Here is a 24,128-nt window from a genome sequence, read left to right as displayed (position 1 = left end):
CTTCCAAATAAAGTGGTTCAAGGGAAAATAAGAAGGGTTCAGCATTTTCAACAAATGTGCAAGAAAGATTTTATGCATAAGTGGATAACTAACCAAAAGAATCCCCAATCCAAATCCACAAATCACTACCCATTAAAGGAACAAAAGAATCAAGCACTCACAACAACATGACCATATCCTCAACCTCTCTCTCATTGAGATTTCTAAAAAACAATGGAAGTCCGAGGAAAGAGAGCCCCCCTCAAAAAAAACAAGTAGCATTAATCGAAGCATGTGCAAGAGAGAAAATAAGAAAGGACGAGAGAATAACACACCCACCCAAGCATCTTCCCAAAAATGAATATGATTCCCATTCCCAACACAGTAAAAGGTTAAAGGATAGAAGAAATGAGCAACCTGAGAAATAAGTTTCAAAGGGCTAGCATAAGAAACATTGCCACCATCTCTAGTGTCCCAACCATACCAATAAATCCCTACTTGGTTTTAATAACGAAGTGCTATAAGGAATCAACCTCCAAAGGGAATCTCCATAACCATTTAACCAACTAGCCAGATGTTTTTAGACACCAAGTTCTCCAGGCCCAAAACCCACTCAGACTTAGTTCTAACCTTCTCCCAACTAACCAGAAGATCTCTATTATCTTCCTCAACACCTGACCACAAAAAATCTCTCATAATCCTCTCTATGGCATTAGCCACCTTCTAGAACTCTAAAAAAGGAGAAATAAATAAGAATCTTAGAATGAGCAGCACTTATAGAAGTAATATACCCCTTAAAGATAAATAAGCCCTTTTCCAACCTTCCAATCTACTACCCACTCTCTCAACCACAGGCTCCAAAAAATAGCAGAATTAGGATTTCCACCAGAGGAAGACCCAAATAAGTAAGAAGCGAGCCTAAAATAGTACAATGAGCTAAAGTAGCAAAAGCATCCTGCAACCCCACTCTTAGACATGCTGATCTTCAACCCCAAAATTTTCCCAAAAATTTTAAGCTAAAACCTTTCATAGCTTCACAACATTGTCCGCAAGGAAAAGAAGGATGTTATCAGCAAATGAAGGTGAGAAACAACAACCTCCACCCTACCAACCTTAAGCCCCTAAATCACATCAAGGCCTTCAGCATGCCTCAACATATGGTTCTCAACAAGAAGTGAAGAGAAAAAGAGATAGAGGATCCTTGGTCTCAACCGCTGCAAGGCCTTATTTCTCTCAGGGATGGCTTGCTTCGCTTTTGATGCATTTCATGTAACAGGTTTGTATGGTCCTGGAATATGGGTTTCCAATGCTTATGGACTAACTGGAAAAGTTCAATCTGTAAATCCAGCGTGGGGTGTGGAGGGTTTTGATCCTTTTGTTCCGGGGGGAATAGCCTCTTATCATATTGCAAGCAGGAACATTAGGCATATTAGCAGGCCTATTCCATCCTAGTGTCTGTCTGCCCCTTTGATCCAACTCCTCCAAGTCCCTCCAAAACCATTTTTAGCCACAACATGGTCCCAAAAATTTGACTCACCATGTGATAGGCTTTTCCAAAATCCAACTTTAAAAAAGTCTGCTCCTTCCCCCCTCCTCCTTATGTCCTCCAACACTTCATTTGCTACCAAAACAGCATATAAAATCTGCTTATCCTTAATGAAAGCAGATTGTTCAACAGTAACTGTACCCCCGAACACCTCTCAATCTTTTAGACAAAATCTTAGCCAAAATTTTATGAAGATTAAAAATCAAGTTAATTGACCTGAAATCTTTCACTTTCTTAGACCCCTCCTTAGAAAATAAAGGAATAAAAGCCAAGTTAACACTCTCGCCCATCACCCCATTACAATGAAATTTTTGAAAGAGCTCCATAATATGCTCCAGAATCACCTCTCAACTCTACAGCAAGAAAACTATAGTAAAACAATCTGGGAGGTCCTCGGCAGTAGGACACCAAGCAAAGCCCTCTAGGACAAGCCAGTCTGCCAGTGCTCTAAATTCTCAGTATACAAAGTCCTAAACAATCTGTAATCTCCTCCCTAGTGAGTTTGGAGTCATGCATCACACATCCTGATTCTAACTTGGGTTCTTCAATAAAACTTTTCCTCCTCTCATTGGCCACCACATGAAACAATTTGGTGTTACGATCCCCCCCTTCACCCACTTGACCTCCTTTCAAAACAAGATCAAGTCCAAATCATTACTAAGATATATAGCTTGAGGGTGAGTGTTGTGTAGAATACTTAGGAGGGTATGTTGGCATCGTGCTTTCATTCTAAAATATAAAAAAACAAAAACTAGAAAAAGAATGTGATTATCTCATATGTATAGAATTCCTCCATTGCTTTTAACTTCTTTGTTTACCATGTACTACATAAACAACAAAAGCTCCCCCCCCCCCCCCCAACCCCAACCCCACCAAGTGTTGATTTTACATCAAGGATCACTTCCCAACTAAATTTCTGCAAGTGAGCTTCCAAGAAGTCACATCTACTCCAAAGTAGTTGTCATTTGCAAAGGGTCCTAAAGGGAGGGGGGGGAAATTGATTGTGTTGTCATTTTCTGATATAGATTGAAGTACATTTTATTACAAAAATGTGAATCTTTGATAGAATTTGAAAACAAACGATAGAAAATTCTCAACAATTTCTTATTTTCCCACATAGGAAACTTCATTAAACTAACAACAACAACAACAACAACAACCTTCAGTCCCACTAGGTGGGGTCAGCTACATGAATACTTTTCTTCCAATTCACCCAATCAAGAGCATTTTCCTCTGTTAGATTAAGGGCTATTAAATCCTTCCTCACTACCTCATTCCAAGTTATTTAGGACCCCTACCTCTTTTAATGCCAAAAACAATAACTAACTAACTCCTCCTTACAGCTCTACTAGGCCTACATTTCAAATTCCCAAACCATCTAAGCCGCCCCTCCCTTATCTTGTTTTCAAGCAGTGCTATGCCTAAATTATCACATGTATGTTCATTTCTTACTTTATCTCTTCAATTAATAATCAGCTCATGAATTCTCTAATGTCAAGAGAACACTGACTTTGTAAATTGGAAAATAAGCACATGCCCAAAAGCTTCCTAATAACAACAGCAATAAGAACCAAGCCTTAAGTCCCATTAGGTGACATAAGCAATTTGAATCCTCTTCTGCCATTTCGTCAATCTAGGACAATATCCTTTAGTAGTTTCAGTGTTTTTAAATCCTTTACTCACGATCCTTGATCCAAGTTATTACAGGTCTATCCCTCCCCCCTCCTATTGCCATTAATTCACTCCTCCTTGCTAGTGTGTCATTTGGCAACATTGCACATGCCGAAACCATGTTAACCGCCTTTCCCTGATCTCATCTTGTGCTACAACAAGAACCACAGATGTGAGTTATACGACTTGTTAATGGTTATTTTGCTCATTTAGCATTGCTAGGACATGCTAGTGTTTATGTTAGTGTGAATTAGTAAGGTATTATCGTCACTAGTATGTACTTGACCTATATTGTAAATAGAGAGAGAGACCTATCATTGAGTTGAGGTCTTCCATATTACCCAATTATTCAACATGGTATAAGAGCAAGATCCAAGATAAATCCTACCGCCAAACCAAACCCTAAACCTGATTATCCTATGCAAATTTCTCGTTTTAAGAGGATCATTTAAAGGTTAGAAACGAGTCCATAAGTCACCAGAAAACACTCGGTCACCAAAAACTTCCTAAACAGTGCTGCCTTCTTCAGAATCTCAATAACCCTTCCATATTTCACAAAACCAACACCATAACCATTCACAAAACCCTCAAATCTATAGGTGGGTGAACTTTTGTCGCCAAAGGACCACCCATGTGCTAGCCAATCGCTAGCAAGTCCATCCCCACATGCCTACACGTGAGCTTTTTCCAGCCAATTTTGCCACAAATTTCTTCCAAAATGCTTCAAATCCTTTGTTGTTGGTCATGTTTTATCTTCAAAAACAATAGTTTTCGGTTGGCAATTCATTAGCTGTTTTTCTGTATTATTAAGGTGATTGGTTGGTGCCTTTTGGCACTAGCAGTGTGTGTAGGCTAATTTTTGGGGGTTGTAGCAATGCTATGTCCAATTATGGGTGACTCGTTTATCATTGAATCAATGGTTGACTCGTTCCCAATTGAATTAGTGGTTGACAGATTTGTGGTTGTTTCCACTAGCTTAGAAGTTCACTTTTGGAATTCCAAGAGCATTGTGTTTGTTGTGTGTTTCTGATTTGCTACTGTATCAAGGTTGTGTGTTTGTGTGTGTGTGTTGGAATGGTGATACCAAATCTCAAAAGTGTGTTTCCCTCGCCAAGTACTCGTTCAAATTAGTAGCGTATTATAATTGTCTCAGAGGAACCATATTCAAGGTTCCTACAGTATTAGGCATCCCAACAAGCATCTCATCACATTGTATCTTTTGCTCAAAAGGGTAATCCTACAATTTGCATGTCATCTAGTATCTCTCCCACCAATCCTATAATTATCAATTATGTCACCATTAACTATATGACAAGTGTAACCAACTTCTTTTCTGCTCTCCAGCATCCTAAAAATCTGCATCAAGTTACCTTTACTAAAGGGTCCACTACTATGGTTACTAGGATAGGAATGGTAAATCCTACTTTCTCCATCTCTCTCTTCTGTTTTGTATATTCCTAAATGCATTTTCAATATTATGCTTACACGGTCACTAAATTGTTTTGAAACCTTATTCAGGATCTGAACACAAGGACTCACACAGTCACTAAATTGTTTTGTAACCTTCTTTCTTGATTCAGTGATTATTCAAGATCTGAGGACAAGGAAGTCAATTGGCAGAGGACTTGCTCATGAACTTTTTGCATAGCCGCTGCAACACCACTTCAAATCCATTGTCGCCTTGGTCATTGTGTTCCCTTTTGGGTCCTTGTTGTGTCATGTCGAAATTGGGGTTTCGGTACTTTGTTAAATTTGTTGATGAGTACTCAAAGATGACTTGTATTTAATGCAAGATCAGTTGTTTAATATCTTTTGTGCTCTCTGTTCTCGAATAAAGACTCAGTTTGATACACCAATCAGGATACTTCATAATGATAAGGCTAAGGAGTACTTCGGTACCCAATTCACTACTTAAATGACTAATTCTAGTATGATCCATCAGTTATCTTGAGGCAGACACTCCCCAACAAAATGTAGTTGCAAAGAGGAAGAACAAACATATTCTCAAAGTCACTCATACCCTATTGTATCTAATGAATGTCCATGAAGCTTTTTGGAGTGATGTTATGCTCATTGCTTGCTCTCTCATCAATAAAATGTCATCCCTTGTCCTTGGTGGTAAAATCCCACATTCATTTATCTTCCCTAAAGCTCCTTTGTTCTTCCTTCCTCCTTGTACATTTGGTTGTGTCCTTTGTCCATTAGTTAACTCCAAGAACAGATGAGTTGGATCCTTGTGCTATCAAATGTATTTTTCTAAGCTATACCTATACCCAAGGGGGATATTGATGTTATAGCCCTACTTTACATCAATTTTTTATCTTTACAAATGTCACATTTTTTGAGTCTACTCTATACTACTTTGATTCCTTAAGTTTTGTTGACCTTGACGAGTCCCTTCCTCTGCCTTGCCTCAGATCCTAACCTGTTATCTATTCCCAATGCCCCTACATCTTCATCCAATTTGAGACCACCTTGTCGCTTGGATCATCCCAATTTGCAAGTATGCACATAGTGACTCAAGGGAGGACAGCCTTCTCCAACTTCTACTTTTGCGCTTTAGTTTCCTCATCAAATGATCGTATATCCCAGTATGTCGATCCTCCAATAGTTGTTCGGAAAGGTAAACGCACTTGTACCCAACATCCAATCACTACTTTTGTTTCTCGTAATTTCTTATCACCCCCATATTACTGTTTTTCTAGTACACTATCCTCTATTACTTTTCAAAAATCTACTTTTGAAGCCCTAAACCATTCTAGGTAGAGGATAGCAATGATTGAAGAGATGCGTGCCCCACATGATAATGATACTTGGGATTTGGTATCACTTCCTCCAAATAAGTTTGTTGATGGTTGTTGCTAGGTGTACAATGTGAGTCAATCCTAATGGTTTTGTGGCTCGTTTGAAGGCTCACCTTGTTGTTGAGGGACATATTCAGGTGTACGGTTTGGATTATTTAGACACACCCTCTCCAATCGCTAAATTTGCTTCAGCAAATTTGTTGATCTCCTTAGCCACTACTAGTCATTGGCCTCTACATCAATTAAATGTGAAGAATCTTTCCTACATGTTGACCTTTAGGAGGAGGTCAATATGGAGCAACCACCTAAGTTTGTCAATTAGGGGAATCAGGCTCCGTGTGTTGAGTCAAAAAATCATTATATGCTTTAAAACAATCTCCCCAAGCATGGTTTGGTTGATTCAGACTTGTAGTACTTGAGTTTGGCCTCCAATGGTGTGTAGCAGATCACTCTATATTTTATCGTCATACTCCATCCGACAAGATTTTTCTTTTTGTGTATGTGAATGATATTGTGATAACTAAAGATGATGATCAAGGCATCCAAGATCCAAAGCTTTTCATACAAACTAAATTTTAGACCAAGGACTTGGGACCATTAAAGTACTTCTTAGGTATAGAAGTATCGAGAACTGATATGGGAACCATCTTGTCACAGAGAATAATGTTCTTGATCTTTTAAATAAGACTAGGCTATTTGGATCCAAACCCGTTGAAAGCCCATGGGTTGCAACAGTAAGTTAGTGCCAGACATGGGTGATTTGCTACCTAACCCAAGAGGATATTGAAGACTTGTTGGAAAGTTGAATTATCGCACAACTCGACCAGACATGTCTTTCGCAACAAGTATTGTGAGTCAGTTTCTCGATTCTCCAAGAACAAGCCACCAGGATGCAATAATTCGCATCTTGAGATATCTAAAAGGTGCACCTAAGAGTGGTCTCTTACATCAAGATTGGGTTCACACTCATATTTAGGTATACACAAATGAAAATTGCATTGGATTACTTTTCAACAAAAGATCCACAACTGAGTTGTATCTTTGTTGGTGGTAATTTAGATTCTTGGAAGAGTAAGAAACAAATTGTGTTGGCCAAGTCACATGTTCAATCAAAGTATAAGGACATGGCCCGCACTACAATGTGAACTTGTTTGGTTGAGGAAAAAGTTGGAAGAATTGCGTTTACCACATTCTCAACCAATGGAGTTGATGTGTGATGATCGTACTACTATTCATATTGCCTACAACTTGATCTTCCATGAGCAGACAAAGCACATTGAAGTTGATTGCCACTTTGTTCAGGAGAAACTTATACAGAAGCTCATTACAACAACAATTCATGTAAAGTTTGATTTGCAACTTGCTGATTTATTCACCAAATACTTGGGAGGTGTTCATGTTAAATTCATTTTTAACAAGCTAGGAGCATATGATATATATGCTCTAGCTTAAGGGGAGTGTTTATCATTATTACGATCATTTAGCACCGTCAGTACGTGCTAGAGTTATGTTAGTGTGAGTTAGTAAGGGAATTAGGGTCCTTTGTATGTACTTAGACATATATTGTGGAGGGAGAGACCTATCATTAAGTTGGGCTCTTCCATTTCACCCAATTATTCAACATGGTCATCCACATTAACATTCTCTTTTCAACAACTTTTACTTCTTGGATAGGTTGCTTTTGAGTTGCCACGAATTAAAATGGAAAGATGCTATTACTAAGAATTTCTTGACCATTGAGTTTAACATTTATATTTTACCGAACTTCCTTTAACTCCGTGTATTAAATTTTCTGCAATTTCTCCTTATGCTTTGCATAATAGATCTAGGGTATCAAAATTTACTATTAATAAGAAATTTCTTGAGCATCAAGGTAAACATTGTCTCTAATATTCCTCCTAGAATGACTAATGTTACATCTCATATATTGGCTTATTTCTATTTAAGACCTCTAGTGCTCCTCCCCGTAATTGCAACTTAGATTCTACTCCACCTCTAGTTACATCAATCGAGACAATATCATCAACAAACGACATACCCCATGAAACCTTGTTTCAAATCTTCCTGGTAAGCTTATCCATCATTAACACAAAAGGATAAGAACTTAAAGCAGGGTCTTTTATTTGCACATACTGTGATTGGAAATTCTATATACTCTTCACCCATACTCCAAGCACTACTCATTACCCTAACATACATATCCTAAGTGGCATCTATATATCTACTACATATTCCAATTTTTTTCCTAGAACCCACCATAGAGCATTACTATGAAACCTATTATAAGATCTCTCTATGTCAATAAAAACCACTTGCAAGTCCCTCTTAATTTCTCTAAAACTCTCGTTTCCAACCTAGTCTTTGTTCAATTACCCTTCCTCAAAGTTTCATTTACGAGTTGTAAGTTTTAATTAATGCTATCTTTTGTACTTTTGTATGCAGATATTAAAGTGATTTTCCTTCATTCATCTAGCATTTATTAGCCCTTACTATTTTTTTAAATAAATCAGACATCATATTATTCCACTATCACCTAAGCTTTTCACTTTTAATTAGGAAGTCATCCAATCCTATAGTTTTCCCATTTTTCATTTTATTTAATGTATACTTAATTTCATTGACTCTAATTTTGTCGATAAATTGCAAACTTTTAGCCTTCTACTCATTGATCAATTCTAAACTTGAGACTTCCACTTGGTTTTCATTAAAAATATTTTTTTCAATAAAAAAAAAATAAGGATGAGAAATCCTCGCAATAACAAATGATAAGAGAAAAACAAAAACTACTACAAAGAGAAAAACAAAGAACCTAGCTAAAAGGGCCAACCAATATTGCCAAACATCAGAGAAGTCCATACTACCAAATCACCCAAAAGAGACAATGATGCCAAAAAACACAACCCAATCCCAAATAAGAACTATAGATGAAGCACAATCATGAAAAATTCAATGATTCTTCTCCAGCCAAATCACCCAAATGGCTCCACAGAACACTGCCACAAAACTTTCACCACCTTATATTTCCCAAAGCCAGCAAAACAATCAATGAGAAATCCTCACCCAACAAACAGAAGCTTACTCTTTAAACACCAAGCCAGGGAGCAATGACGAACTAAATGCATATAATCCTCTCACCATTAGCATAACACATAATACGCACATGGGACTTGTATGGTCTACAAATCTGCAACGTTGGTGTACTCTATTAAGGGCAACGATCCACACAGAAGCCCTTAACTTGAAAGGAATTTTAATGAATAACAAGAAAAGAAGAGATACAAAAAGGAAGATGAAAACTAGAAGGAAAGGCAGCGGGAAAACAAAATTCTCCTGTCTAGAGATCCTTTCAAAACCGAACCTTTAAATCATCTCCCACATTATATTTGATTTAAGGGGGCCAAAAAAAAAAGGAGATACCTACAAATGAAATCCTGGGCTTACGGGTCAAACCATAAAATTAGCACCCCACCCATTGCCCTGCAGGAAAAATTTACTTTTGATAACCCCTAGTGATAGAGAATCTGTTTGCATAAGGAAATGCCATAACCACTTACCCACAAAGAAGTGTTCCTAGAAATCAACTGAACAAGACCCAATCCCCACCCCACCCCCCTCTCCTCCTTAGGCCTAGAAACCATCTCTCAACTAACAAAATGATCCCTCCTCTGGCCAACCCCAGACCAAAGGAGCTCTCTTATAATCCTCTACAAGGATAAAAAACACAAGGGAATCAAACAGAGGTGCATGAATTAAAGTAGTGTGATCTCCCAGGCCAAAAATAAAACATATCCTTCCACCCATGAATACATTTAGAGATCATTCTTTCATCTTCTTTAATTAAAACATTATCATCCTCGTTCTTTATATATTTAGGTATTAGAAAATTTTCTACTCTAGCTCTAACAAGTTTAAATGTCTTTTCCTCTTTTTTAGTATCTATTCTAGCATATAAACTATTATATGTTCCAAATTTTGCTTCACTAAGGGCTTATTTTGCATCTCTTCCCTCCTCTTGTTCAGATTTTTCCATATTTCTACATCATCACCATGTCTTAAACAACTTTCTTTTTGTCTTAACTGCTTTTAGGACATCCTGATCCCCCCACCAACTCTGTTTACTAGTCATACATCTTTCACAATATCCACCTAAAACCTCTTTCGCCATCTCTTTAACAGAATTAACCATCATATTGATCAGTGTAAAGAAACTTTATATAGGGCGTCAAATGGATGGCACCCAAGTACAAAAGAGCACAAAATTCACCCACATAGCAGGGTGTCAAAAAAGTCAAGAATTACAACCATTCAAATCCACTATGCCAACTAGTTACATTAGCAATCCAATGACAGCCAATCCTTCAAAAGCTCTTATATTTCTTTCCCTCCACAAATCAAAAATGGCAAGGGGAACTAGAAAAAAGCTTTCCTCTTTTCTCTGCTGTATTGGATAGCTTTTCAAGCCCATAACTCTTCTCCACTGATCTGGTGATAACCCACTGCTACCTGGTCAAAGAAGTGGCCAAGTTCCAAAAGTTTCTGGTCCACCACTGCAAAAGGGTGTGGTCCATAGAGCACAGATCCAGCATCACTCAAACATAAAAGCACCTATTAAAAAGGGACAAGCCCCTTTTCTGCAGGTTATCAAGGGCTAGAATCTTCCCAAGCGTTGCCTCTCAAGCAAAGAAAGCAACCTTCATGGGGGCTGCTGTTTTCCAGATGGGTTTCCAACGAAAGTTGTTATTGGTTGCTTCCGATTGAGGTTCTAGTTAAAAGGATCTGATAGTAAATCTACCATTTTTTATCCAAAATTGATTTTGGATCATTAGTAGAGTTCTGATAATGAAATTTGTACAAGCTGCCATGAAAGTCTGTAAGATGGTCAATTCCCACTCAGAAACATTCCTAATCAACAGAATGTTCCAAAAAATCCTTTGATCAATATTGCAAACCAAACTGAAAACGGAACAGAATTTTGCACGAAGGAGCAATTGACCACACCAAATATTGTGCCAGAAGAAAACATTTCCCCATTCCCCACTTGAAAACTGAAAAGGGGGAAAAAATCACCCCACCATTTCTGGGTAAATTCCCAGACTTGTTGGATCCTCTCTTAACACTAGTAATCCAATGAATGTGTTGAAAACCATATAGAGGCAATCAATGCTTTTGTTGCATTTCTAGGGAATAAATTAGAAAATTCTATTTTTTTAAATCTGAAATTACTATTTCAGTTTCTAGTAGTTTCAGTTTCCTGTTTTCTAGCCTAGAGATCTGCTGATTTTATTTGCTGATTTTGTGGTGATTTGATTTTCTGATTTTGTGGCCTTCCTAATTTGGTGGCCTTCCTCTACTATTTAACTTGTAATCGTGTCCCTTAAAATAATAAGAATGGTTATTCTTCTTCTCAAAAATCCTTCATGGTATCCGAGCCTCATGCTCTTTTTCTATTTTGTTCTTTCTTCTGATGATGTCGTATAAATCAGCGATGACCGGTGCCCAAAGAAATCCTACTGGCTCTTATGGTACTTCCGAAACCATTCCGCCCAATCCCACTATTCCTCCCAGGTCTGTATCTGCTGATTACTATTCCCAGAATTCAGCCCTTTATCTCACGGTTACAAAACTCAAAGGGCACAACTATCTTGAGTGGGCTCAGTCCGTAAAATTGGCAATCAATGGCAGAGGCAAAATAGGGTATTTGACTGGCAAAATATCGAAACCTGCTGCTGGTGACCCTGATCTAAAAAAATTGCAGTCCAAAAATTCTCTTTTTATTGCTTGGCTCATTAATTCCATGGAACCTGCCATTGGAAAACCTCACCTATTTCTTCCCACTGCTAAAGACGTCTGGGAGGCCGTTCGAGATCTTTATTCAGACCTGAAGAATTCTTCTCAAATATTTAAGTTGGAAACTCGACTCTGGAGATCCAAGCAGAATGATCACGATGTTACTACTTATTACAACGAATTGGTAACGTTATGGCAGGAACTTGATCATTGTAATGATGATGTTTGGGAGAATTCGAATGACCACGCTCGCCACAAGAAGAGAGAGGAAAATGACAGGGTTTAAATGTTTTTTGCCGACCTTAATCGGAGTTTGGACAAGGTCCGAGGCCGCATTCTCGACAAGAAGCCATTGCCCTCTATTCGGGAAGTTTTTTCTAAAGTTCAACGTGAAGAGTCAAGGAGAAAAATCATGCTGCGCAACACCGAACCTAGTTTTGACCTAGAACCCGAGAGCTCTGCTCGTGTCAAGAGGTGTTAATTCTGACAATGATGTGCGTAAGAAACCGTGGTGCAAGCATTGCAAAAAACAATGGCATACGAAGGAGGCATGTTGGAAGCTCCATGGAAACCAGCAAATTGGAAGCAAAAATCCAAACAAAACAGTCACGCCTACCAAGCCACTGCCGAAGAGACTCAGGAGCCTTCTACCAACTCAAATACACTCCCTTTCACCAAGAGCAATTAGAGCACCTGTACAAATTGTTTCAATCTCAAAAAATGTACTTAACTCTGTCTTGTTCTTTGGTACAGAAGGGGTAACTCTCTTGCTAGTCCATTTTTAGGTGTTATTCCTAATTTTGTTCATTCTTGGATAATTGATTCTGGCGCAACTGATCATATGACTGGTTGCTCCAAATTGTTCTCATCCTATAGTCCATGCGCAGGCAATAAAAAGGTCAAAATTGCAGATGGTTCACTCTTGGAAATTGCGGGTATAGGAACTATCAAACTCACTTCATTGTTAACTCTCCATGATGTGCTCCACGTTCCAAATTTGTCTTGCAATTTGTTGTCCATAAGTAAAATTACCTCTAATCATCAATGTCAAGCTAGTTTGTACTCTTCTTATTATGAGTTTCAAGAATTGACCACTGGGAGGATGATTGGCAGTGCTAAGGAAAAAGATGGACTCTATTATCTTGACAATGGACCTAACTCGAGTAGACAATGTCAAATTACTAGCTTAAATTCTGTTTCTGTTTTCAAAGATAATGATATCATGTTATGGCATTATAGGTTAGGTCATCCTAGTTTTCAATATTTAAAATACTTGTTTCCCAATTTATTTTTGAATAAAAGTCCATCTTCTTTTCAATGTGAAGTTTTTCAGTTTGATAAACATCATCATGCATCCTTTTCCACCCAACCCTGCAAACCAACTATACCATTTACTATGATTCACAGTGATATCTGGTGCCCATGTAGAACATCTACGTATCCCCAACTCACTCAAATCTCAGAAAAATACTCATTTAATACTTCCTATGTTCCATATATTTCAAACTAATAATAAAACCCTAAAATATCTCACTTACCCTGGTTTTGGGATGCTTCCCAAACTTCTCAAATCAAAATTCTACTCCACCTATGTTGTAGAGAATCTTCCTAGGAGTCTCATGGTAGCTTCCGATCGTCAAACCGAGGAGAAACGGGGCTAGAAACCTAGAGAGATGGTCAGAGCGCCATTTTCTAGAGAGAGAGAGAGTACATGCAACATTTTCTCGCTGAAAAATTAAAAGAATCGCTATTTATAGGTAGGAATTCGTCGACGAGACGTGTGGATTCGTCAACAGTCCCATGAAGAACACGCGTCGACGGGACCGCGAGTTCGTCGACGAGTTTCAGAATACCTCAACCCTCTCCATAACTCCTCGTCGACGAGACATGTGCCCTCGTCGACAAACCAAGACTGAATGCTCGTCAACGAGACGAGACCAGTGGGTTCGTCGACGAGTTCTCGCTGCCACGCTTTTTAAATATTCCATTCTCTTCTTTTCTCTCTTTCCTTTCCTTTCCTTTTATTATTTTTATTAATTAAATTTCCCGGGTCTCTACAAAGAGTCCATGGTTGACTTGGCACCAAATGAAAGAACCTTGGATTAGAGAACTCTTGGTCAGAGTAGGAGCCTATACTTGGTTAGAGCAGGAGCCTATCTTTGCTTGAGAGGATACATTAATGAACTCGTGTTGATGACGGATTCTGTCCGGGGTGCGAATGAAGAGAATGAAGAGAATGATGATCCCTAAACAAGAAAAGAAAAAAAGAAAAAATACAAAAATACAAGACACGAAGTCGACACCTATATTTTCTGAAATTATAGAAAAAAATAGAGAAAATCCTTAAAAAGTATGAAAAATTAGGGATTGAGTTTGGAAGTGTATTTTATGCCTAGGGAAGGTGATCAATTAATCATTTCAGTGATAGTTAGCCAAACAGTACCCCTAGGGATACTTGTTTGCAAAACGGTCACTGCAATTACATGTATGTGTACCTTCAAAGGAAAGAGTTGAAAATAAAAGCAATAACCCCCTTTCGTTCCTCCAGCATTATCATTACTATCTAATGAGTACTCCGAGATATGGTTTCAAAGAGCTCAACCTATTGCTCCAAAAGGAGTAAAATCAGAGCACTAATTATGAAAAACATGATGATGATGATGGAAAATTTGTTGCTTGAAAATATCGAGTTTGTATTATCGACTTGAAAATCAAAGTTTTATACAAGGGGAACTCGGTTTGTATTATCAGTCTTTGAAGAAAATGAGTGAAAATAGGGAGCTTTTGAGTATATGAGTTAAAAGCACGATGCATGAGTTTAAAAAAGTTATGACATCATCATTGGCTAGTTAAAATAAAGAAGAACCTTTAAAAATACTCCTCTTTGTTTTTTAGGATTTTAAAAATGCTTTTGGTGGAGACTCCATAACTTCTATCTCTAGCACATGCATCTAATTTTGTAATCTCAGGTTCATTAAATCAAAATTCATTGTTTGGAACCATAATCTCCCTCAATCATACGATCTTTGAGAGTTAATGATCCCCATCATGCCTACGAACGAGGGGAAGAAAACATTATAGAGTAAAATCTTCTCTTTATTCCATTTAAGAGACATTAGATTTAGAGAATCAAAACTACATAATTAGATGTATAAAACCACAGGCCAACTTACCTTTTTACATTTTTTTAACCTTTTTTTTGGACTTTGATTCTTTTTTTTTTTTTCAAAATAATAAAGAAAGAAATTAAACACCAACACATATGCTAAGGTAGTTGCTAAAACATATATTACCATATAAAAGGAGTATTAACACTTAAGCACACATACATATACTCATATATATTATGCAAATTTATAGGCATACAAATATATATGGACAAAAAATACTTACCCCCCTCAAGTTTGGAAAAAAAAAAAAGGGACATCTCCTGAGGTTTCAAAAATTTCAAAAACCTTTCTTGAGGTTTTAAAATTTTCAATGAACTCCCCTAAAACTTGCCAAAAAGACACAAACCTCCCCTTATATTTTGCGAAAAAAAAGACAAATTTTTTTTGGGAAGGTCTCGTCTTTTCGGCATACCTCAAGGGAGGTCTGGGATATTTTTGGAAACAATTTTCAAAAAATTTTACAACATGGTGCAAACACAATTTCAAAAAAATATTCAAATATTGCGGAGTGATAATGGTCATGAATATTTCAAAAACATTTTGGGCCAATTTTTTCTTGAAAAAGGAATTGTTCATCAAAGTTCTTGTGTCGACACTCTGCAACAAAATGGTTTGGCTGAAAGAAACAACAAACACTTATTGGAAGTAACTCGTGCATTTCTTTTACCAATTAGGTACTGAAATATCTTTGGGGTGAAGCCGTTCTTACTGCTACATATCTCATAAATAGAACGCCTAATAAGGTTTCAAGCTTTGAAACACCTTTTGATGTTTTTCATAAGTTTTATCCAACAAATTGGCTGTCTTCTTCTTTACCACTAAAGATATTTGGCTGCACCGCTTTTGTTCATATTCATAGTCATAATCGAGGAAAACTTGAACCCCGAGCCACAAAATGTGTGTTTGTTGGTTATGCTCCTACTCAAAAGGGATATAAATGTTTTGATCCCATTTCTAAAAAAATGTTTTTTACCATGGATGTTACATTCTTTGAATTACACCCCTATTTTACGCCTCATCTTCAGAGGGGAAACCAAAAAAAGATTTGGCTGTGTTTCATGATTTTTTCCAAACTAAAGACTCGCAAAATGATCCATCTCCAACTTTGATTATTCAACCTGAAAACCCAAGCTTTATTATACCAAGAGAAAATGAGTCGAGTTTTTTAGATACTGAAAAGGCTGGTATTCCTACAGTGCCATCTCATGATGTTCATGATCCTATAATGACTAACAAAGGAACAACGTTGGTACCATTTGACATTGTCTACTTGCGATAGAGGACAACTCGAAAGAAAGGGTCTTCCAATCCTTCCAGAATCCGTAAACACTCCAGGTAATGTCCTCACTGAACCTTTACCTCATGTTCAGTCCATTTTATCTTCGAGTTCTAAGTCCTTTAGTTCTAAACCGGAGTCTGGTTCCAATGCTGAGTTTGATGATTCTGAACTTCCCATTGTTGTCTGAAAGGGTGTGAGGTCTTGCACCCAACATCCATTGTCCAATTATGTGTCATATGAAAATCTCTCACCTGTTTTTCGTGCTTTTACCTTACAATTGTCTTGTATGGAGATTCCTAATATTGTGCAAGACACTCTGAAAGTTCCTGAGTGGAAGGAGGCTGTCTTCGAGGAGATGAAAGCTCTTGAAAAAAATGGCACGTGGGAGTTAGTTGAACTACCAAGAGGAAAGACAACTGTAGGGTGCAAATGGGTGTTTACAGTCAAGTATAAATTTGATGGTGCTCTAGAATGGTATAAAGCTCGATTGGTCGCCAAGGGATTCACTCAGACCTATGGCATTGATTACTTGGAGACATTCGCCCCAGTCGCAAAGCTAAACTCTATAAGAGTTCTTTTGTCACTTGCAATAATCGTGACCGGCCTCTGCAACAGTTGGACGTAAAAAATGCATTTCTTAAAGGAGACCTGGAGGAAGAAGTGTACATGGATGCACCTCTAGGATTTGGTGAAAAGTTTGGCACAAAGGTGTGTAAACTGAAGAAGTCCTTATATGGGTTAAAACAGTCATCAAGAGCCTGGTTTGAGAAATTCACCCAGTTTGTTAAAAGTCAGGGGTATACTCAAGGGCAAGGTGATCATACGATGTTTATAAGACATTCACGGGATGGGTAGATAGCGATACTAATTGTGTATGTAGACAATATAATTCTCACTGGAGATGACATACTTGAAATGAACCGATTGAAGACTTCCCTCTCATCAACATTGAGATCAAGGACTTGGGATCTCTGTGGTATTTCCTTGGAATGGAAGTTGCTCGGTTAAAGAAAGGGACTGTTGTCTCCCAACAGAAGTATGTCCTTGACCTCCTTAAGGAGACTGGGATGAGCAGTAGTAGGCCAGCAGAGACTCCAATAGATCCCAATCAGAAACTTAAAGATGACAAGGAAGGTGATCCAGCGAATACAACTCGGTATCAAAAGTTGGTGGGAAAATTAATTTACTTTTCACATTCACGGCCCGATATTGCTTTTGCTATGAGTTTGGTAAGCCGGTTTATGCATTTACCCTACAAGAAACATGTTGAAGCAGTTTAACGAATTCTCGGATACTTGAAAAGTACACCAGGCAAGGGTTTACTCTTCCAAAAGACCACACAGCAGAACATAGAAGCATACACTAATGCAGATTGGGCAAGCTCAGTTATTGACAGGAGATCCACGTCAGGATACTGTACTTATGTCTGGGGAAATATGGTCACATGGCGAAGCAAGAAACAAAATGTGGTTGCAAGGAGCAGTGTCGAGGCAAAATATAGGGCTATGGCTAACGGAGTTCGTGAGATGCTATGGCTGAAGAGAATTATTGAAGAGCTGCAGATGCCGGTGAACATGCCAATGAAGTTGCATTGTGTCAACAAAGCTGCCATAAGTATTGCTCAAAATCCAGTACAACATGATCGCACAAAGCATGTAGAGATTGACAGACACTTCTTAAAAGAGAAGATTGATAGTGAAGTTGTTTGCATGCCTTTTGTTCCTACTACTCAACAAATAGCCAATATCTTCACCAATGGACTTTTCAGACCTAGTTTTGAAATCTTTGTAAGCAAGTTGGGCATGATAAATATCTACGCTCCAACTTTAGAAGGGGTGTCAGATTTCTAGGGGATAAATTAGGAAATTCTATTTTTTTAAATTAGTTTGTAGCATGCATTAGGATACAACCCTCAAGGTCCTTGAGAAAAGGCTTCTTCTTCTTCCATCTTCCACATTCAAACTTCAAAAAAAAAAACCCTAGATTTTAGTTGCCTCCTGCCTCCACCTTCAAACTCCAAAAAGCCTGAGCCTTTGGCTCCCCTCCAGTGCTCCAACTCCTTCCTTCCCAATATATTTACAAAATTTGCCCTCCTTAAACACCTTTTCTCTATTAACCTCACATTTACCCACTTAATCCTAGATTGATAGTAAATAGTAAAAAGTAAATAGTAGATACGAGTTTAGTAACTAAATAAAACTAAAGTAATTTACTATTTATTAGCTTATCATAGTATAAATTATTTCATTTATTTGAATAATTTAATTTCCTTAATTTTGTAAATATTATCATTAATTTTGTAATTTTAATTTAATAATTTAATATTTCTCTTAGTTATTAATTTATATTTATTTAGCATCTAAATAATTTTCTTTTAAAATTGTAGAGTAACATCTAAATAATTTTCGTTTAAAATTTTACAGTAATTTAACACCTAATCGTTATAGCCTAGTAATTAAATAAATTAAAGTAATTTTCTACTCATTACCTTATTATAGTTTAAATTATTTCATTTATTTGAATAATTTAATTTCCATAATTTATTATAATTTTTGTAAATTAACATTAAATTTCATAAATTTAATTTAATACTTTAATGTTTGTCTTATTTATTAATTTTATATTGATAAAACATCTTAAATAATTTCCTTTTAAAGTTATTGACTAATTTAACACCTAATTATTGATTCATTGTAACATTGTAGGAAAGTAAAATTATCTACAAAAATGTCTAAAGGAAGAAAACAAGATCCAATGGGAACATGGGTACCCAATGCCCAACGTAAAGAATGGATTCATTTGCAAATATTTCGGAATACAAATAAAGAGTGGTGGTGCAACAAGATTAAAAATTATAACCCATAACATAATATAAAATTCTGCGACAAAGTACATCTAGAAATTAAGCAGTAAACGAAAATTGTTTTAGAAAGAAAAACAACAACTAAGGCAAAGAAAATAGAAAGAATAGAAAAAATAAAAAATGAATTGCAAAGGAACTTGATGCAACCACAACAAATTGATGAAGAGGACGATGCTAATGATATTGCATACCCATCTAACATATCTCCCTATGAGAGGTTTGCATACCGTTGAGCATATTATGCTTCAAAACAGACGAAATGGGAAGAGACCAATCTCGTAGGTTTGCAGGTAACCAACAAGGAGGCAGTTCTGGGGCTGGTAGAAGTGGAGGACGACTTCTGATGAGGCGATCTCAAAGTTTCGGAGAGCCAGAAACAGAGCCATATATTCCAAATTCTTCTCAATATTACAAGTCAAATGTAGCAAAACAAAAAAGCTTGAAAATTTTATTCAGAGGAGGAAAAATAAAAGAAGAAATTAATAGGTTGATTTCAAAGTTTTTTATAAATGATAATGTTCCACCTGAGAAGGCAAAATCACCTCATTTTAAAAACATGGTGTGGGGTTGCCAAGCAGCTAGAACAAGAGTCGATACACTAACACCTTATGAAATTTGAACAGAATACCTTAATTTAAAGGTAAAAGAAATGGAAGGCCACAGAGAAGAAGTGAATAAAAAGTCAGCCACCTATTGCTGCACTGTAATGTGTGATGGATGGACAAGCCCTACAAAATTATCCATCATAAATTTCATGGTTTACTCGAAAGGGAGCACAATTTTTCTATAGTCAGTAGATGCTTCTAACAAAATAAAAGACCATGAATACATATATTCCCCATTAAAACATGTTGTGCAAGAGGTAGGAAAGCAACATGTTGTCTAGGTGGTGACTGATAATGGCAACGCCTACAAGAAAGCAGGAAAAAAATTAATGAAAAAATTTAACTTGTATTGGACTCCTTGCACTGCCCATTGTATTAATCTCATTTTTTAGAAAATCGAAAAAAGAGAGGCAATAAACACAGTGATCTTGCAGGGGAGACAGATCACTAATTTTATATATAAGCACGGATGGTTGCTTGCTAAAATGAGGTAGGACTGTCAAGGGGATATTGTGCGTATAGGAGCCACACGATTTGCTACAAACTACACTGCCCTTGATAGCTTACAAAAAATTAAAATTAAAATAAATAAAAAAATAAAAAACAGGCTTAAAATCTCTATTCACATCTAATGAATGGGCTAAGCATGCTCTTAGCCGAACAAAATTGGATAGAGAAATTGAAAGCACAGTTCTTAACCATCAATTTTGGGATAAAGTGGCAAAAGTTAGTAGTCTATATATCGAGTATTGCGTACAATCAATAGTGAAGTGTGACCAACATTAGGAGTTGTGTTTGAAGTAATAAGGATGATGAAAGAGGCCATTGAAATAGGGTGCAAGATAGGTTCTCAAAGTAATCAATCATCGGTGCAAGAGAAACCTTGAACATCCTCTTCATGCAATAAGAACAAAATATTTATAGATTTCAAGAAATTCATATATCAAATTACTTATTACATTTATATTTTACTTTAATTGATTGACAACTTATTTTTTGAATCCAAAATGTCAATACAAAGAAGGTGTTGGCGAAGATCCTTATTTGCTTGATGCAGTTCATAAAGTTTTTAACACCCTTGAGCCACATTCCTGTGGCCTGGATCAAATTGGAAATGAGGTATATTTTCAAAATAAAAATTAAATTAAATAATTCTTAATCCATGTTTAATTATTTAATAACAATTTTTTAGATTATTCTATTTAGAGATGCAAAAAGAAGCTTCGGAGAAGCAGCTGCTAAAGCAACTAGGGCAACCATGGCATCTAGTAAGTATTTATATATAAATGTACAATACAAAGTTACAAACTTCAAGTACAATCTACTAAATACTAACTTATGTTCTTAAAATATCTTGCATAACTAATTGGTGAATAATGCATGGATCAAGTGCTCCAATCCTAAGGAAGCTAGCATTGCACATCTTGTCACAAACTGCATCTTCATAAACTTGTGAAAGAAATTGGAGCACATTTGCACTCATTCACACGAAGTAAAGAAATAGACTAGCCTACACCAAACTTCAATAGCTTGTTTTTTATTATTACAACATGAAGCTTCGAATGGAGGCCGAAATGAACAAAGTGGATGAACAAGATCCCCTGGACCTTCTTGGCATATCACTTAAATTGGGTGACGAGGATGAGTATCCACCTTTCCAGTGGATTAAACCATCCCATCTTAATGAACGAGACGGAAGTCCCCACCCACAAATGACCAAGCATGCCCGAGATGACTTTGGCATTGTTGTTAATCAAGCAATGATCAAAAAATTAATATCTAGCAGTGATAATTCACTAATAAATCTTGGGTCTAGATACGGAACTTCATCCACTATGCCTTATAGTGGTGATGATGATAATGACAACGATGATGCTAGTGGTGACGGATCTAACCCTAACGGTAGTAGGGGGAAAGGTGGTGATGGTGGGGACTATGAAGGAAATGAGGAATGGCAAGATTATAGACCAGAAGTGGAATATACACATCCTCCCCCACTAGAAGATGAGGGTCTACAAAGAGAAATGCGTCCAGTTGATAGGACGTACAGTCATAGAAAGGGAAAATGGAAGATGCATCAAATAGAAGAGGAGACCTTTTTCCTTAGTTTGGAATCCATGAGTATATAAACAGAGCATGACTCTAATAGTTATAGTGGTTATGAATCTACATAGAATAGTTCCTCACAATCAACATATAGCCAACCATTTCCGTATGCATATGAGTAGGCACAATAATATGGAAATTGGCAACCACATACCTATGGGTATGGAAAAATAGGCTAAGAATATGGGTAAGGCCAATATGCAAATGCAAAACAATCCTATGGACATACACAACAAGTAGAAACTACAAAAAGACTTCCTAGTACAGGAAGATCTTCTAGCCGAGTGGAAATTGCCATGAATCAGATGACTATGGAGGAGTATGAACAACACATGTACACCTATACTCAATATTTTGGAAATTATATAACATGGAGTGATTATTGTAGACAATATATGTCATCTTGAAATCCCAATGATAGGGATAGGAGAGATGATTTTGAGCCACCAAGACACTTAATTTGGTATTAGATCATTAAATGTATAATATTTATTGAAAATGTAGTTGTTTAAAATGATAAATTTGTTGGATCAAATCATCAAAGGAATAGCTTCAAAACTTTATGATCATTTGAATGTTCTTCACTTCATAGCTTGTTTTGCAATATGCAATTTAATACCCTACACGCTAAAAACTTATCATATATGCATTTTTTAATGTATTTTGATACCATATTAAGCACAATCATCTATTTTAATATTTCCTAAAGTTTTATTGTAAATTTCCATCATTTACTATAAATTTCCATAATTTATTTAAATCGAAATCAAAATTTCCATCGAAAATTCTATAAATTGAGACCATCGAAATCGAAATTTAAGTCCTTGGGTCATTGGCATGTACTTTCACATGTATTATAAATAGAGAGAGAGACCTTTCATTGTGATTAGGTCTTTCATTTTACCCAATTATTCAACATGGTATCAAAGCATGATTCTGAGACCTAAATCCTGTCACAGCCACCATCAAAACCGAAGCCTAAAGCCCTAACTCCCGCTGTGCATATCTACCATCATAGAAGAATTTCCAGCAAACACTATAGCCCTAAAAAACAGCCAGCAGCCAGAGCAATCACCAGAAAATTCCTGGGTGACGCTGCAGGTTCAGGAACACAAAACCCCAAATAGATTTTTCAAAAACAACCTTATAGTCACCCACAGACACTACCGATCAGCTACCCTTCCAACTAAAATCCCATCTCTAGAAATTTACCCACATGCCCTCACGTGCCAGTCAAAGGCTGCCAGAGCTGAAGTTTTTTCGTGATGTTTTTTGTCGAAAGATCTCACATTTTTTTGTTGCTCATTTACGACATCAGAGGAATGGTTGTTTGATGCTTCTCGAAGCTGTTTGTCAATGTTTATTGAGTTCAATGGGCCTGAAACAGTGGTATTTGCCGTGTTTTTTCATTCGTACATTGTGGGCTTCTGATTTGCATCAGTTGTCAAAGGTTGTGCATATTGGGATCGAGTTGGTGAATTTCAAAAACATGTTTTCCACTGTGTATTTTTTATCTGCTGCTATGTCAAGGTTGTATGTGCGTTGGGATGGAGTTCCCAAATCCCAAAAGGTGTGTCTCCCTCGTCAGTTGTTAGAGGAGCATTCAAGTTCCTGCAATATCGAGCATCCCAACAAGGATCTCATCACATTGCATCTTTTACTTAGAAAGGTGACCAAACTGTTTGTATGTCATCCAGTATCTCTCCCACTAGTCCCTAGGTTATTAACTCTGCTGCTACTGACCACATGACAGGTGTCACCAACTTCTTTTCTACTCTCCGGTATTCTATGAATCTACCTCAAGTTATCCTTGCTGATGGGTCCACTACTATTGCTAACAGAATCAGGACGATAAATCCAACTACCTCTACCTCTCTTTCTTCTATTCCCTACATTCCTAAATCCCCCTTAAATCTCGTTTCTATTAATAGAATTACAAAATAACTAAATTGCTTTGTAACCTTCTTTCCCAATTTTGTTCTTATTTAGAATCTGAAGACGAGGAAGATGATTGGCATAGGACATGAGCCTGGTGAACTTTACTAATTTGAGTTGCACTCTTCTCCTATTGCTTGTAATGTCGCCGCCACACTACATCAAATCCATTGTCACCATGGTCATCCATCATTGGACAAGTTAAAACAACTAGTTCCTACTTTGAGTTATGTGTCTAACCTCGATTGTGAGTCTTGTCAATTAGGAATGCATCATCATGTTCTCTTTGCCATAAAAGAGTCGTTAGCCCTTTTATGTTAGTCCATCCCAATGTATGGGATCCTAGTTATGTCACATCAAAGTTGGGGTTTCAATACTTTGTT

The 24,128-nt window shown here is 37.0% G+C and overlaps 1 protein-coding gene across 2 annotated transcripts in view; it reads right to left on the bottom strand.

The window, feature by feature from the left end:
* Positions 1-24,128, bottom strand: part of LOC131154584 (uncharacterized) — a 531,072-nt gene that overhangs the window by 39,625 nt on the left and 467,319 nt on the right. The window contains exon 2 of one of the 2 annotated variants that reach the window (XM_058107453.1): positions 18,147-18,292. The gene's annotated coding sequence lies outside the window, so the exon portion shown is untranslated. Of the gene's footprint in view, positions 1-18,146; positions 18,298-24,128 lie in introns of those variants that run through there. The other variant, XM_058107454.1, reaches the window with a different exon arrangement.

This window comes from Malania oleifera, chromosome 4 (genome assembly GCF_029873635.1).
Source record: "Malania oleifera isolate guangnan ecotype guangnan chromosome 4, ASM2987363v1, whole genome shotgun sequence".
Taxonomy (NCBI): domain Eukaryota; kingdom Viridiplantae; phylum Streptophyta; class Magnoliopsida; order Santalales; family Ximeniaceae; genus Malania; species Malania oleifera.
The sequence above is the reverse complement of the archived record's forward strand: the minus strand, read 5'-3'. Positions and strand labels throughout refer to the sequence as shown.